This window comes from Pteropus alecto, unplaced genomic scaffold (genome assembly GCF_000325575.1).
Source record: "Pteropus alecto unplaced genomic scaffold, ASM32557v1 scaffold370, whole genome shotgun sequence".
Taxonomy (NCBI): domain Eukaryota; kingdom Metazoa; phylum Chordata; class Mammalia; order Chiroptera; family Pteropodidae; genus Pteropus; species Pteropus alecto.
The window spans coordinates 343,185-355,783 of NW_006431075.1; the positions used below are offsets into that span (position 1 = coordinate 343,185).

General features: G+C 36.4%; 1 protein-coding gene across 1 annotated transcript in view; it reads right to left on the reverse strand.

The window, feature by feature from the left end:
- Nucleotides 1–12,599, reverse strand: part of LOC112469042 (vascular endothelial growth factor receptor kdr-like) — a 199,235-nt gene that overhangs the window by 10,554 nt on the left and 176,082 nt on the right. The gene's annotated exons all lie outside the window — the stretch shown is intronic.

The window sequence follows — 12,599 nt, forward strand, 5'->3', positions numbered from 1 at the left end:
GTCCATAGACCATTAGATTCCAAAAAGTACCTCATAACTGAGAAGAGGTTAAATAACTACTGGTATAAGAGAGCTAACACAGAACTCTAGAGTACTGAGACCCTTTGAAGTAACCTCGACAAGTGGTTCTCAAAGTATGGTCCATGGATTTTACATCTCCACGACTATTTTGTAACTGCTAATTTGTACTTCTTTTTAAATTTAAAAAAATTTTTCAATTATAGTTGATATTCAATATTATGTCATATTAGTTTCAGGTGAACAGGTATATAGCACAGTGATTAGACATTTATATAATTTATGACAATAATATTATAATAACTATGTATGGTGCCAAGTAGGTAGTTATATAAATGTCTAACCACTATGCTGTATATCTGAAACTAATATACTATTGAATGTCAACTGTAATTGAAAAATTAAAAATACAAACTTAAAAAAAAGTATGGTTCATGGACCAGAAGAACTGCATCACTTTGGAACATGTTAAAAATTCAGAATCTCCAATCCACTCCCAGACCTATTAAATCACAATTTTGTTGGTGGGACCCAGAAATATGTATTGTAGCAAGCCCTTCAGGGATTCTAATGGAAACTGAAGTTTGAGAACCACTGACTTAGACCAATTCCTTCATGTTGCTTGGCAGGAAAACCAAGTTTCAGAGAGGGAAAGGGACTTGCCTAAGGTCATGTAGTAAATCAGAATCAGGGTCTCCTGACTTCTAAGGTGGAACTTACGTCCCTTTACCTCCAAAATCTTCATAGCTCTGAAATTGAATGGATCTAAGCTTAGAAAATCATTGGAAAAAAACTTTCAGCAAAGACAATAGCTTTGTTCTACAGTTCAAGGTACTCCCTTCCCCTGAATACCTTCTTCCACTTCGTTATTATATATAGTTTTTTCAAAGTCGTTTATTGAAAAGACTATCTTGTCTTTATTGAGTATTCTTGGCTCCCTTGTCAAATATTAGTTGACCATATATGTGTGGATTTGTTTCTGAGCTCTTGATTCTGTTCCATTGGTCTACATGTCTGTTTTTATACCAGTACCACAGTGTTTTCATTACTATAGCTTTGTAACATGGTTTGAAATAAAAAAGTGTCATGCCTCTGGCTTTGCTCTTCTCTCTAAAAATTGCTTTAACTATTCAAGGTCTTCTGTGGTTCCAAGAAAATTTTAGGATTGCTTTTCCTACTTTTCTTTTTTAAATGCCATTGGATTATGATGGTTATTTCATAGAATTTATTTATGGCTTTAGTTAGGATGGACATTTCTAACAATATTAATTCTTCTAATTCATGAACACAGGATATGTTTTCATTTATTTATGTCTTCTTTATTTCCTTCATTGATGTTTTGCAGTTTTCAATAGATATCTTTAACTTCCTTAGTTAAATCTATTCTTTAAGATTTGTATACTTATTGTAAATGGTACTGTTTTCTTTATTTCATTTTCCAATAGTTCACTGTTGGTGTCTAGAAATGCAATTGATTTTTATATATTCATTATATATCCTGAAACTTTAAAGAATTTATTATTTCTGAAAATTTTTCAATGGACACTTTAGGATATTTTATTTACAATAATATCATATCATCAGCAAACAAAAACAATTTTACTTGTCCTTTTATGAATAAATACTTTTTATTACTTTTTAGCCTAATTGATCTGGCTAGGGCTTATAGTACTATGTTGGAAAGGAGAGGAGGGAGTGAGAACTCTTGTCTTGTTCCTTATTTACAGGAAAAAGATTTCAATCTTTCACCATCGAGTATGTTGTTAGCTATGCATTTGTCACATATGGCCTTCATATGTGGAAGTATGTTCTTTCTATACCTAATTTGTTGAGAGTTTTTGTCATGAATGGAAGTTGCATTTTGTCAAATAATTTTTTCATCTATTGCAATGATCATATTTTTGTCTTTAATGCTATTAATGTTGTGTATCACATTTATTTATTAACATATGTTGAACCATTGTAGCCCATGAATAAATTCCATTTGGTCAAGGTGTATGATACATTTACTGTTGCTGAATTTGGTTTGCTAGTATTTTTTTTAGAGTTTTTACATCTATAATCTTCAGGAATACTGGCCTGCAGTTTTATTTTCATGCAGTGTCTTAATCTGGTTTTGGCATCAGAGTAATGCTGGAATTGTAAAATGTGTTTGGAAGTGTTCCTTCCTCCTCTAGTTTTTGGAAGAGTTTAAGAATAATTGACATTAAGTCTTCTTTAAATGTTTGATAGAATTCACCAGGGAAACTATCTGGTACTGGGACTTTCTTTTTAGGAGGTTTCAGTTACTGATTCAATCTCTTTAGTCTTTATTAATCACTTCACTTTTTCTATTTTTTCATGATCCAGACTTGGTAAGCCGTTTATTTCTAGGAATTTATCTACTTTTTCAGGTTGTCCAATTTCTTGGTATATGAATAATTGTTCATAATAGTCTCTTATGATCCTTTGTATTTCTGTGGTATCAGTTGTTACTTTTCCTCTTTATTTCTATTTTTCCTCATTTAAACCTCTTTTTTTCTGGTATACCTAGCTAAAGTTTGTCAATTTTGTTTATCTTTAAAAACAGCTCTTAGAAAAAGGAACCCTCATACACTGCTGGTGGGACTGCAAGTTGGTACAGCCACTATAGAAAACAGTATGGAACTAAGAATTGATCTACCATATGATCCAGCATCCCTCTACTGTGTGTGTTTACCCCAAAGACTTGAAAACTCATATCTAAAAAGGTATGTGCACACGAATGTTCATAACACCATTATTCACAGTGGCCAGGACATGGAAGCATCTGAAAATACTGCCATTTGCGACAACATGGATGGACCTTGAGATAATCATGCTAAGTGAAATAAGCCAGACAGAAAAAAGTTGAAAACCACATGTTATCACTTATATGTGGGATATAAACCTAAAATCAACAAATGAACAAGACAAACAGAGACTCATGGACATGGGAAATAGACTAGTGGTTACCAGAGGGGAGCAGGGAGTGGGGAGTTTGGAGGTAGATGAGGTAAAATGGGTCAAATATGTGGTGACAGGAAGAAATCTAACTATAGGAGGTGAACACACAATAAGGCATATATGCCTTATTGTTAAATTGTACACCTGAAACTTACTAGATTTTGTTAACCAATGCCACCATAAAAAATAAATTTAAAAAAATTCTAGCTGAAAGACATTAAACTTTCAAATTAATGTTCTATATATTTTAGAAAAAAGAAATGCAGGCATCAAAATGTTAAATTTATATTTGTTCTTCTCATATTGTGTTAATTATTGCTTATTGTAAGGTAAGGGGAGTAATTAAAGAGTAAAGGAGTTGAAAAAACAGCGCTTAATTTTTTCACCATTTCTTTAGTTTATTCTCCATTTCATTGATGTGCTATGATCTTATTTATATCTTCCTACTGCTAACTTTGATTACTTTGTTCTTGTTTTTCTAGTTTCATAAGGTGTAAAGTTAGGTTGTTTATTTGACATCTTTCTTTTTTCTTAATATTGACATTTATGCTGTAAATTTTCTTCTTAGCATTGCTTTTGCTGCATTCCATAAGTTTTATTATATGTGTTTCTATTTTCAATGGCTTCTTGATTTCCCTTTTGAATTATTCTTTGACCCATTAATTGTTCAGAAGTATATTGTTTTTTAGTTTTTACATACGTGTAAATATTCTGGTTATCCTGTTTTAATTTCTAATTTTATACCATAGTGGTTGTAAAAAATAGTTGATTGATTTCAGTTTTCTTAAATTTTCTAAGACTTGTTTGATGACTTAACATATGATCACCCTGGAAGATGTTATCTTTATGCTTGAGAAAAATGTATAATCTGTGATGCTATTGGATTAAATGGTCCATATATGTCAGTTAGATCTATTTGATCTAAAATATAGTTCAAGTGCCATATTTCCTTATTGATGTCCCCTACTACTATTGTATTTTTGTCTATTACTCCCTTCATGTTTCTTAGTATTTGCTTAATATATTTATTTGGTGCAATGTTGGTACATATATATTAACAATGTTTATATTCTCTTGAAAATTGACCACTTTATCACTATATATTGACCTTCTTAGTCTTTTATGCCAGTTTTTGGATTAAAGTCTATTTTGTCTGAGATAAATATGGCTACCCCTTCTCTCTTTTGGTTTCCATTTGCCTGGAATATATTTTCCATTGTTTCATTTTGAACCTATATGTATCCTTGAAGCTGAAATGAGTTTCTTACAGGTAGCATATAGTTGGGACTTTTTTTTTTTAAATCCATTTAGCCACTCTATGCCATTTGATTGAATCATTTTATCCATTTCTATTTATAGAAATCATTGGTAGGTAAAAACTTACTGTTGTCATTTTGTTCATTGCTTTTCTGTTTTTTTTTGTTTTTGTTTTTGTTTTTTTTTTTTTAATAGGTGCATTCTTTTTTTCTTCCTCTCTTTCTGTCTTATTTTGTGGATTGATGATTTTCCATAGTGGTATATTTGATTCCCTTCTTTTTATCTTGTGTGCATCTACTAAAGTTTTTGATTTTGTGGTTACCCTAAGGCTAACTTATACAAACAACAGTCTATTTTTAAACTGATAACAACTTGATTTCGATAACATACAAAAACCCTACACTTTTACTCCCTACACATTATGTTTATAATGTCACAATTTACATCATTTTACATTGTGTTTTCATTAGCAAATTATTATAGCTATGATTATTTTTAATTCTTCCATCCTTTATTCTTCATACCATGTGTCCCCAATCCCCAGGCTGTGGACCAGTACCGGTCCATGGCCTGTTACAAACTGGGCCACACAGCAGGAGGTGAGTGACAGGTGAATGAAGCTTCATCTATTTTTGCAGCCACTTCCCAGCTCTAGTGTCACTGCTTCAGCTCCACCTCAGATTGTCAGGCATTAGATTATCATAGGAGCACCAGTCACTGGTGCCAAAAAGGTTGGAGACTGCTGCTTTATACTAAAGTTAAGTGGTTAACACACCACCATATTTCAGTATTAGAGTATTCTAAATCTGACTGTATGCTTATTTTTACCAATCTGTTGATTTGCATGTGTTTTCATGTTATTAATTAGTGTCTTTTGAATTCAGCTTGAAGAAGTGTTATCATTTCTTGTAAGGCAGGTCTGGTGGTGATAAACTCCCTCAATTTCTGTTTGTTTGGGCAAGTTTTTTATCTCTCTTTTATACCTGAAGGACAATGTGCCAGGTGAAGTATTCTTGGCTGGCGGTTTTTTCTTTCAGCATTTGAATATATGTAATCCTATTTTCTCCTGTTCTGCAAGGTCTCTGATAAAAAACTCACTGAGAGTATTATGGGAATTGCCTTGTGTGAAAGAAATTTTTCTCTTGCTTCTTTTAAAAATCTTTTTCTTTGATTTTATTTACCTTTTCCAGTCTTATTGAGATATAACTTAAATATATCACTGTATAAGATTAAGATGTATGACATAATGGTTTGAAATAGATATAACATGAAATGATTATGGTAATAAGATTACTTAACATCCAACGAAACTCATACAGACACAATAAAAAGAAAGCAAAAACAAAATTAATCCTTGTGATAAGAACTCTTAGGATTTACCCTCTTAATGACTTCCATATATATCACATGGCAGTGTTAATTAGAGTCATCATGTTGAACATTATATCCCTAGTACTTATTGATCTTAGACCTGGAAGTTTGTACCTCTTGACCACCTTCCTCTAATTTCCTCTCCCTACCCTCCACCTCTGGTAGCCACAACTCTGATTTCTTTTTCTATAAGTTTATTTTTGTTTGTTTATGTTCCTCATATAAGTGAGATAATACAGTGTTTATCTTTTTCTGTCTGACTTATTTAACTTAGTAATATGCCCTCAAGGCTAGCCATGTTACTGCAAATGTCAGTATTTCCTACTTTTATGGCTGAATAATATTCCATTGTATGTATGTGTGTGTGTGTGTGTGTGTGTGTGTGTGTGTGTGTGTGTGTGTGTACCAATTTCTTTATCCATTTATCTGTGATGTGTACATAGGTTGTTTCCATGTTTTGGCTACTGTAAATAATATTGTTATATACATGGATGGTTTTCAGTCACTATTGCTTTACATACACTTTCTGCTTCTTTCTCTTCCTCTTCTCTGGAATTCCCATAATATAAATACTGTTTCTTTTCACTGTGTCTCATAAGCTCCATTGGTTTTCTTCACTCTTATTTTTTTCTCTTCTGACTGGATAATTTCAAATGTTCTATCGTCTAGGTCATTGATATTTTTTCTTCTGCATGGCTAAGTCTCCTTTTAATGATCTCTATTGAATTATTCAGTTCAATCATTGTGTTTTCAGCTCTAACATTTCTGTTTTTTTTTTTTTTTCGGATGGTTTCTATTTTTTGGTTGAATTTTTCATTTTGTTCTTACATTGTTTTCCTAATTTCATTTAGTTGTCTGTGTGTACTTGTGGTTCACTAAACTTCTTTAAGAGGATTATTCTGAATTTCTTGTCTAACAGTTCACAGATTTTCATTTCTTCAGGGACAATTATTGGAGATTTATTAGTTTCCTTTGGTGGTGTCATATTTATCTGATTCTTCTTGACTTTTGATTTCTTATGTAAGCAGTCTCCTCTTTCAGAATTTACAGTTTTGCTTTGATAGAGACAGTTCTTTACCAGTCAGCTCAGTTTGGGTTACTGGACATGTCAGTTGGTAACATCCTTGGGCGCATGGGGCCTCCTATTAGGGTCTACTTTTGAGCAAGGAAACTATTCGAACTCTGAGGTTGGAGGTGAGGGGAAATATCACCGACTGAGAACAGCTGGGTAGGACTGTTGACTTGATTTCTTGTTCAAGCGATGCTGTACAATGTGCTTCACTATTGCCTGGATTCTCTAGTCGGGTTTACTTTATGGTCAGGATTGATTACTACACTCACCAGTAGGTGAAAGTATGAATTAGTTTCCTCAGCCTGGCAGGAAAACAAGACAGGACCCAGGGCCTGTAGGGCTTGTTGTTTGGGGCCCTGAATTGGGCAAGAGTGTGTATTGAATTCCCTGGTCACGTGAGGTAACCATGTTTGCTTTGCTGATGGGGAAAGCCATGAGCTGTGTTCTATTTTCAAGTGCCACTGTAAGTAGGGCATTTGGATGAGCTATGCGGATTCCTGTGTACTCTGGTCATGTTCCTTGTTCAGGTAGGCTGGAGGATATACAAAGCAATGAGTGGGATAATAAATAGTTTCCCTGCCTGAATGTAGCATAAGAAGCAACTCCAAGGTTGGTAAGGTTATTGGTTTATAACCTTGACCCAAGTTGACACTTGCCCCAAGATCCCTGGCCAAAAATGGGCTACTGGCTTTACTCTTCAGTTTCAGCTCTGTCTCCCTGCCTCTCTGCTTGAGATTGCTGGGCTATACAGCATCCACCAGCCCCTCTTGCCAAAAATGCTGGGAGCCATACTCCATAGCAGATAGGGCCCTGATCAGCTATCTTGCATAAGCAGAATGCGGAGAGCTCACTTCAGTCAACTCACAAATTTTCTTGAACAGGATTTCTGTTCAGAAGGGATTGGGAGCTACAGTCAGCAGCGGGTAGAGCAATAAACTGACTCCCCTGTCTGACCCTAGCAGTAGAACCCTTCTTTCCCAGTACTTGCTTTGCTCTTGGGGCAATCAGCTCTGCCTGCCTGCCTGTTGGTTTGAGGACTACTGAGTTACAGAGCTTTCAGATTTTCTGTCCAGCCCTTCTGGTTAGATGGGGCTGGAAGCCACTGTCTGTAGTATGTGTAGCTGTAACTCAGCTCCCCTACCTGGGCATAAGCAGACCAGGCTCCAGGTCCAATAAAACTCATTTGAGGGCCCAGATCAAGCAGACCTATATCCAACAGAGTTCCCAAATCAGGCTGTACCATCATCTTAGTTCTACATATGAGCAAGAGTGCTGTTTGGGACTACTACTTGGGCTCTTCAGATAGAAACTCAGTCTTTCAACACCAAAGTGCTGATAGTTGTAAACCCCTCTTCCTTTCTTCATCATAATCAGAGTCCCTGTGGTTGATACCCACCCATTCTCCTATAATTCTCATGTGTCAAGACCAAAGTAGGGGCTCCCATAAAATAATCCACAATGCCTTTGTGGGTGGATGTCCCTCCAGGCTCTCTTTACCAAGTGGATAAATTGTAGGTTCAGGAGAGACCTCTCTACTTGGTAATGCTCTGGCCTGAGGAGGGGCAATGCAGTCAGTATGTAGCTGTTTCTCTTATATTTCTAATGCAGTTTGTCTTGGTCTCTGTGGTGAAGGGGAATACTTCAGCCACACTTCTGTGTTCTAAGATTCTCTTAGGGGTATCTTGTTCATAAACTGTTGTTAGTCATTCTTATGAGGGCAAGCTAATTTAGGAATGACCTATGTCATCATCACCTCTGTCTTTGATTTTAGGCAATTTTATTATAAAGTGTCATACAGATCATCTTGGATTGAAATTTCAGGGTTACTTATTACCTTAAAAATGTGGATATCCATATCTCTTCACTCCTCATCATTGTGAAGTTCTCCATTATCATTTCTTTAAGGAAGCTCTCTACCCCTTTCTTCTTCCTTTCTCCTTCTGGGACACTAATGATGGATACATTGTTTCTGTTGATGATGTCCCACAATTATTGCATGCTTTCTTCATTCCTTTTCATTCTTTTTTCTCCTCTGATTGGATAATTTCCATTGATCTGTCTCCTATACCAGTAGTTCTCTTTTTGTTTGGTCAAATCTGTTATTGAAGTTATCTATTGAATTCTTCAGTTCAATCATTATATTGTTCAGCTCAAAATTTCTCTTTTGTTCTTTTTTATGTTCTCTATGTCGTTGTTGAACTTGTCATTTTGTTTTTGCATTGTTTTCCTAATTGCTAAAATGGTAATCTGTGTTCTCTTATAGCTCTCTGAGCATATTTAGAATGGTTATTTTAAAATCTTCATTGGGCCATTCATGGATACTCGTTTTTGGGGGGTCAATTTCTGGAAGTGTATTTTGTGGCTTTGATGGTGTCACATTTCTCTGAATCTTGGTGATTCCTGTAGCCTTATGTGGGTGTCTGTGCATTTGAAGAAACTGTCACCTCTTCCAGACTGTATGGACTGACTTCAGAAAGAAAAAAAAAAAAAAAAACTTTCGCCTGTGGGTGGGAACACACTGGAGCATACTATGAGACTCTGGATTTAGTGCTGCATAATGCCAAGTGTGGGGGCAAGTGGTGGCTCTGGGTCTAGGAGTCCTAATTTCTCTTTAACCCATTGGACTCCACAGCATTGATAACTGTGTGGTCCTTTGCAAATGCTGTAGAGCTTCTGCCATGTCTGCAAAGGCTGTTGAGTCTTCAGAGACCCCCCCCCCCGCCAGGTCCAACAGCTAGGAATCAGTATAGGCAGCAGCAGTTACTATAGCTAGTTATGCATACATTCAGCTGCAGATGCCAGGTGCCGGTTTAATGGAAGGGGCCAGTTCCAGATACACATATAGTGGTGCAGGTCGGGGCAAGTAACTAGGACTGACATGAACTATAGGTACACTGGCCATGGAAGGGGCACTGGCTGTTGGCATGCTCTACCATGGTTGCTGGGTTTCACCATGGGTGCACAGCAATGGAGGCCAGTGTTGAGAGTCAGGCCTGGGGCATACAGTTGCATAGCTGGAGCAGCTAGCTGCAGGTGAGAACCTTGGTGCCATTCATTGACAGGAGACAGGACTGGATCCAAGCCCTCAAATAGCTTCAGAGTCCTGGGTCATACATGTTTCCTCCTGTCACTGCATGGTCTACCCAACGCACAAGTCATTGGAGATAGATGACCAACATCAGGTGAGTGACATGGAAGTACACGACTGGAAGGGCTAGCCCCAAGCATGTATACATTAGTGAGGTACAGATACAGGTGTATGGGCTGAGGTCTTATACTCATGCAGCTTTAGAGGGCTGAGATGGCTGCCAGTGGGGATCCTATCTCGGTCGGGGTGCAGGTTCTGGGGCAGAGAAAGGTGGAAGGTATTCAGGTAGCTGGTATTTTGTAAATGTGAATACCTAAGGGGTAAAAACTGGTCATATCTGGAGGAGATCCACAGCAGCCATGTTGGCTGTTGGTTTCTTAAGTGGTAAAAGCTACTGAGACTGGGAACCATGGTCACTCCCATCGCATGGCTGATATTGGTAGCTCCTGTTTTTCTTCCTTATTCCCAGCCATCTTTATATATCCTAGCTTTCTTAGTATTCTCTAGGAGGGGCAAAACTAAAGCTAGTCCTTGGTATAATGTCTTGAAAATCTGGGGAATTGGGTCACTCACTTCACATTCCTTTTCCCAATGAAGAACATTTTTTCTAATTGGTGAGTTCTATCTTGGTACTGAGCAATACTGGTTTGGGACATGGAATGATGCAGGCAAAATTAAGCTGATTCGTTTCCTTTTTTGTGCAGTTATTCTCTAGTTTTTTGTTCCATTATGCTGCTGAAGTTTCTTAAGTGGACTCCAGATTTCTCCCAGAGCTGTGTTTGTTTGTAGATAGCTGTCTAACTGCTGATCTTTGTAGGGGAACAGAAGCCGAGTTTTTCTATGTCATCACTTAGATAATGTACTCTAGGTGGTAATTAAAAAAATACTTCCGAAAAAAAAAATTTACTCATTAAAGTGGAAAAAATAAAAATAAAAATAAAATGAATAATTCCAGGAAAGCAGAATTTAAATTTTTGTTGTCAGTGATCTTGTTGCTTCCAGAGAAAAACTCTATCCTGAAGCAGCTTCCCTGACCCAATGATCATCTTGAGGACCAGACTGCCTTGATAAAATGAAATCCAATCCTCTCTAATATTTTCTTCATGAGCTCTCCCGAAGAAAAATATCTAACTGAAGAAGGCATTCCTTTCCTCTTCATCATTAAATTATAGGGTCGAAACTAATAGGTCTAGCCAATGGTTGAACAATAAGAGGGGATAATTAATAAACTATTAGACTAGACCTCATGGACCAGAGCTCAATTCTCAATGTTTCTCCACATGGACTGGAAAATTCCATCCTTAATAACATTAGGCTTTTCATCCTTAAGAGACAGGTGGAATTTAAAGAACTGTACTATATATTTCCTAACACTCCAGCTTGGACAATTCCATGATTGCCTTTCATCTATAAAAACACCGTGACTTATAATTATCATTAAATGCTTAAAATGTTAGGAGGGATATATCAACCAACGTGAAATGCAAAATAAGCTAGACCTGATACCTAAATATGGGAAATTTTGACAGCTGAAGCTTTCTAGAAAGGATTCATGTGCTATGTAAAGGGGCTGTAGTACACCTAGATCTAGTACAATATCATTGGAATCACACAAGTTTTTCAACCAATGCCTATAAGGTGGGATTTGGGGAACTACTGTGTAAATTCTCCTTACCCTTGTTGAGCTCATGGTAAAGAGACTTAGCTCCTCTAATAATCTTCCTCTAAGGTCAAGACTTCCCTATTTTGTGTAGATTAGTAAAAAAAAAAATACCTCTTCCTGACAGAATTATCCCTCTGACTTTTTAAAAAAATAATTAAGTTTATTGGGGTAGTATTTGTTAATACAATTATATAATTTTCAGGTGTACATTTTCATTTGACATCTGTATATTCTATTGTGTGTTTACCACTCAAAGTCCAGTTTCTTTCAGCTACCATATATTTGATCCCTTTTATCCACTTCACTCTCCCCTTAAACCCTGTATTTGACCCTCTTTAGCCCATCTACCTCCTCCCACCTCTCCCACCCCACTAGTAACCGCTACAATATAGTCCTCTGGTAACCACTAGTCTATAGTCCATGTCCACGAGTCTCCATTTGTATGCCCTGTTCATTTGTTGCTTTTAGGATTATATCCCACATATAAGTGATATCATGTGATTTTCAACATTCTCTGGCATATTTCACTTAGCAAGGTTATATCGAGGTCCATCCATGTTGTCGCAAATGGCAGTATTTCATCTCTTCTTATGGCTGAGTAATATTCCATTGTATATATGTACTAGTTTCTTTAACTAATAATCTATAATAGGACACTTCACTTGCTTCCATGTTCTGGCCACTGTGAAGAATGCTGCTATGAACATTCATGTGCAAATACCTTTTTGGATATGAGTTTTCAAGTCTTTGGGGTAAACACAGTAGAGGGATGCTGGATCATATGGTAGATCAATTCTTAGTTCCATACTGTTTTCTATGGTGGCTGTACCAACTTGCAGTGCTACCGGGAGTGCATAAGGGATCCTTTTTCTCCGCATTCTTTCCAATATTTGTTATCATTGTCCTGTTGATTATAGCTATTCTAAAAGGTATGAACATTGTGGTTTTGATTGGTATTTCCCTAATAGCTACTGATGTTGAGCATTTTTTCATATATTTGTTGGCCATTTGTATGTCCTCTAGGGAGAAATGTCTGTTCAGGCCCTCTGCCCATTTTTTGATTGGATCATTTGGGTTTTTTTTTGTTGTTGTTATTGAGTTATATGAGTTCTTTGTATATGTTGGATATTAAGCCCTTATCGGAGGCACTGCTGGCAATGATATTT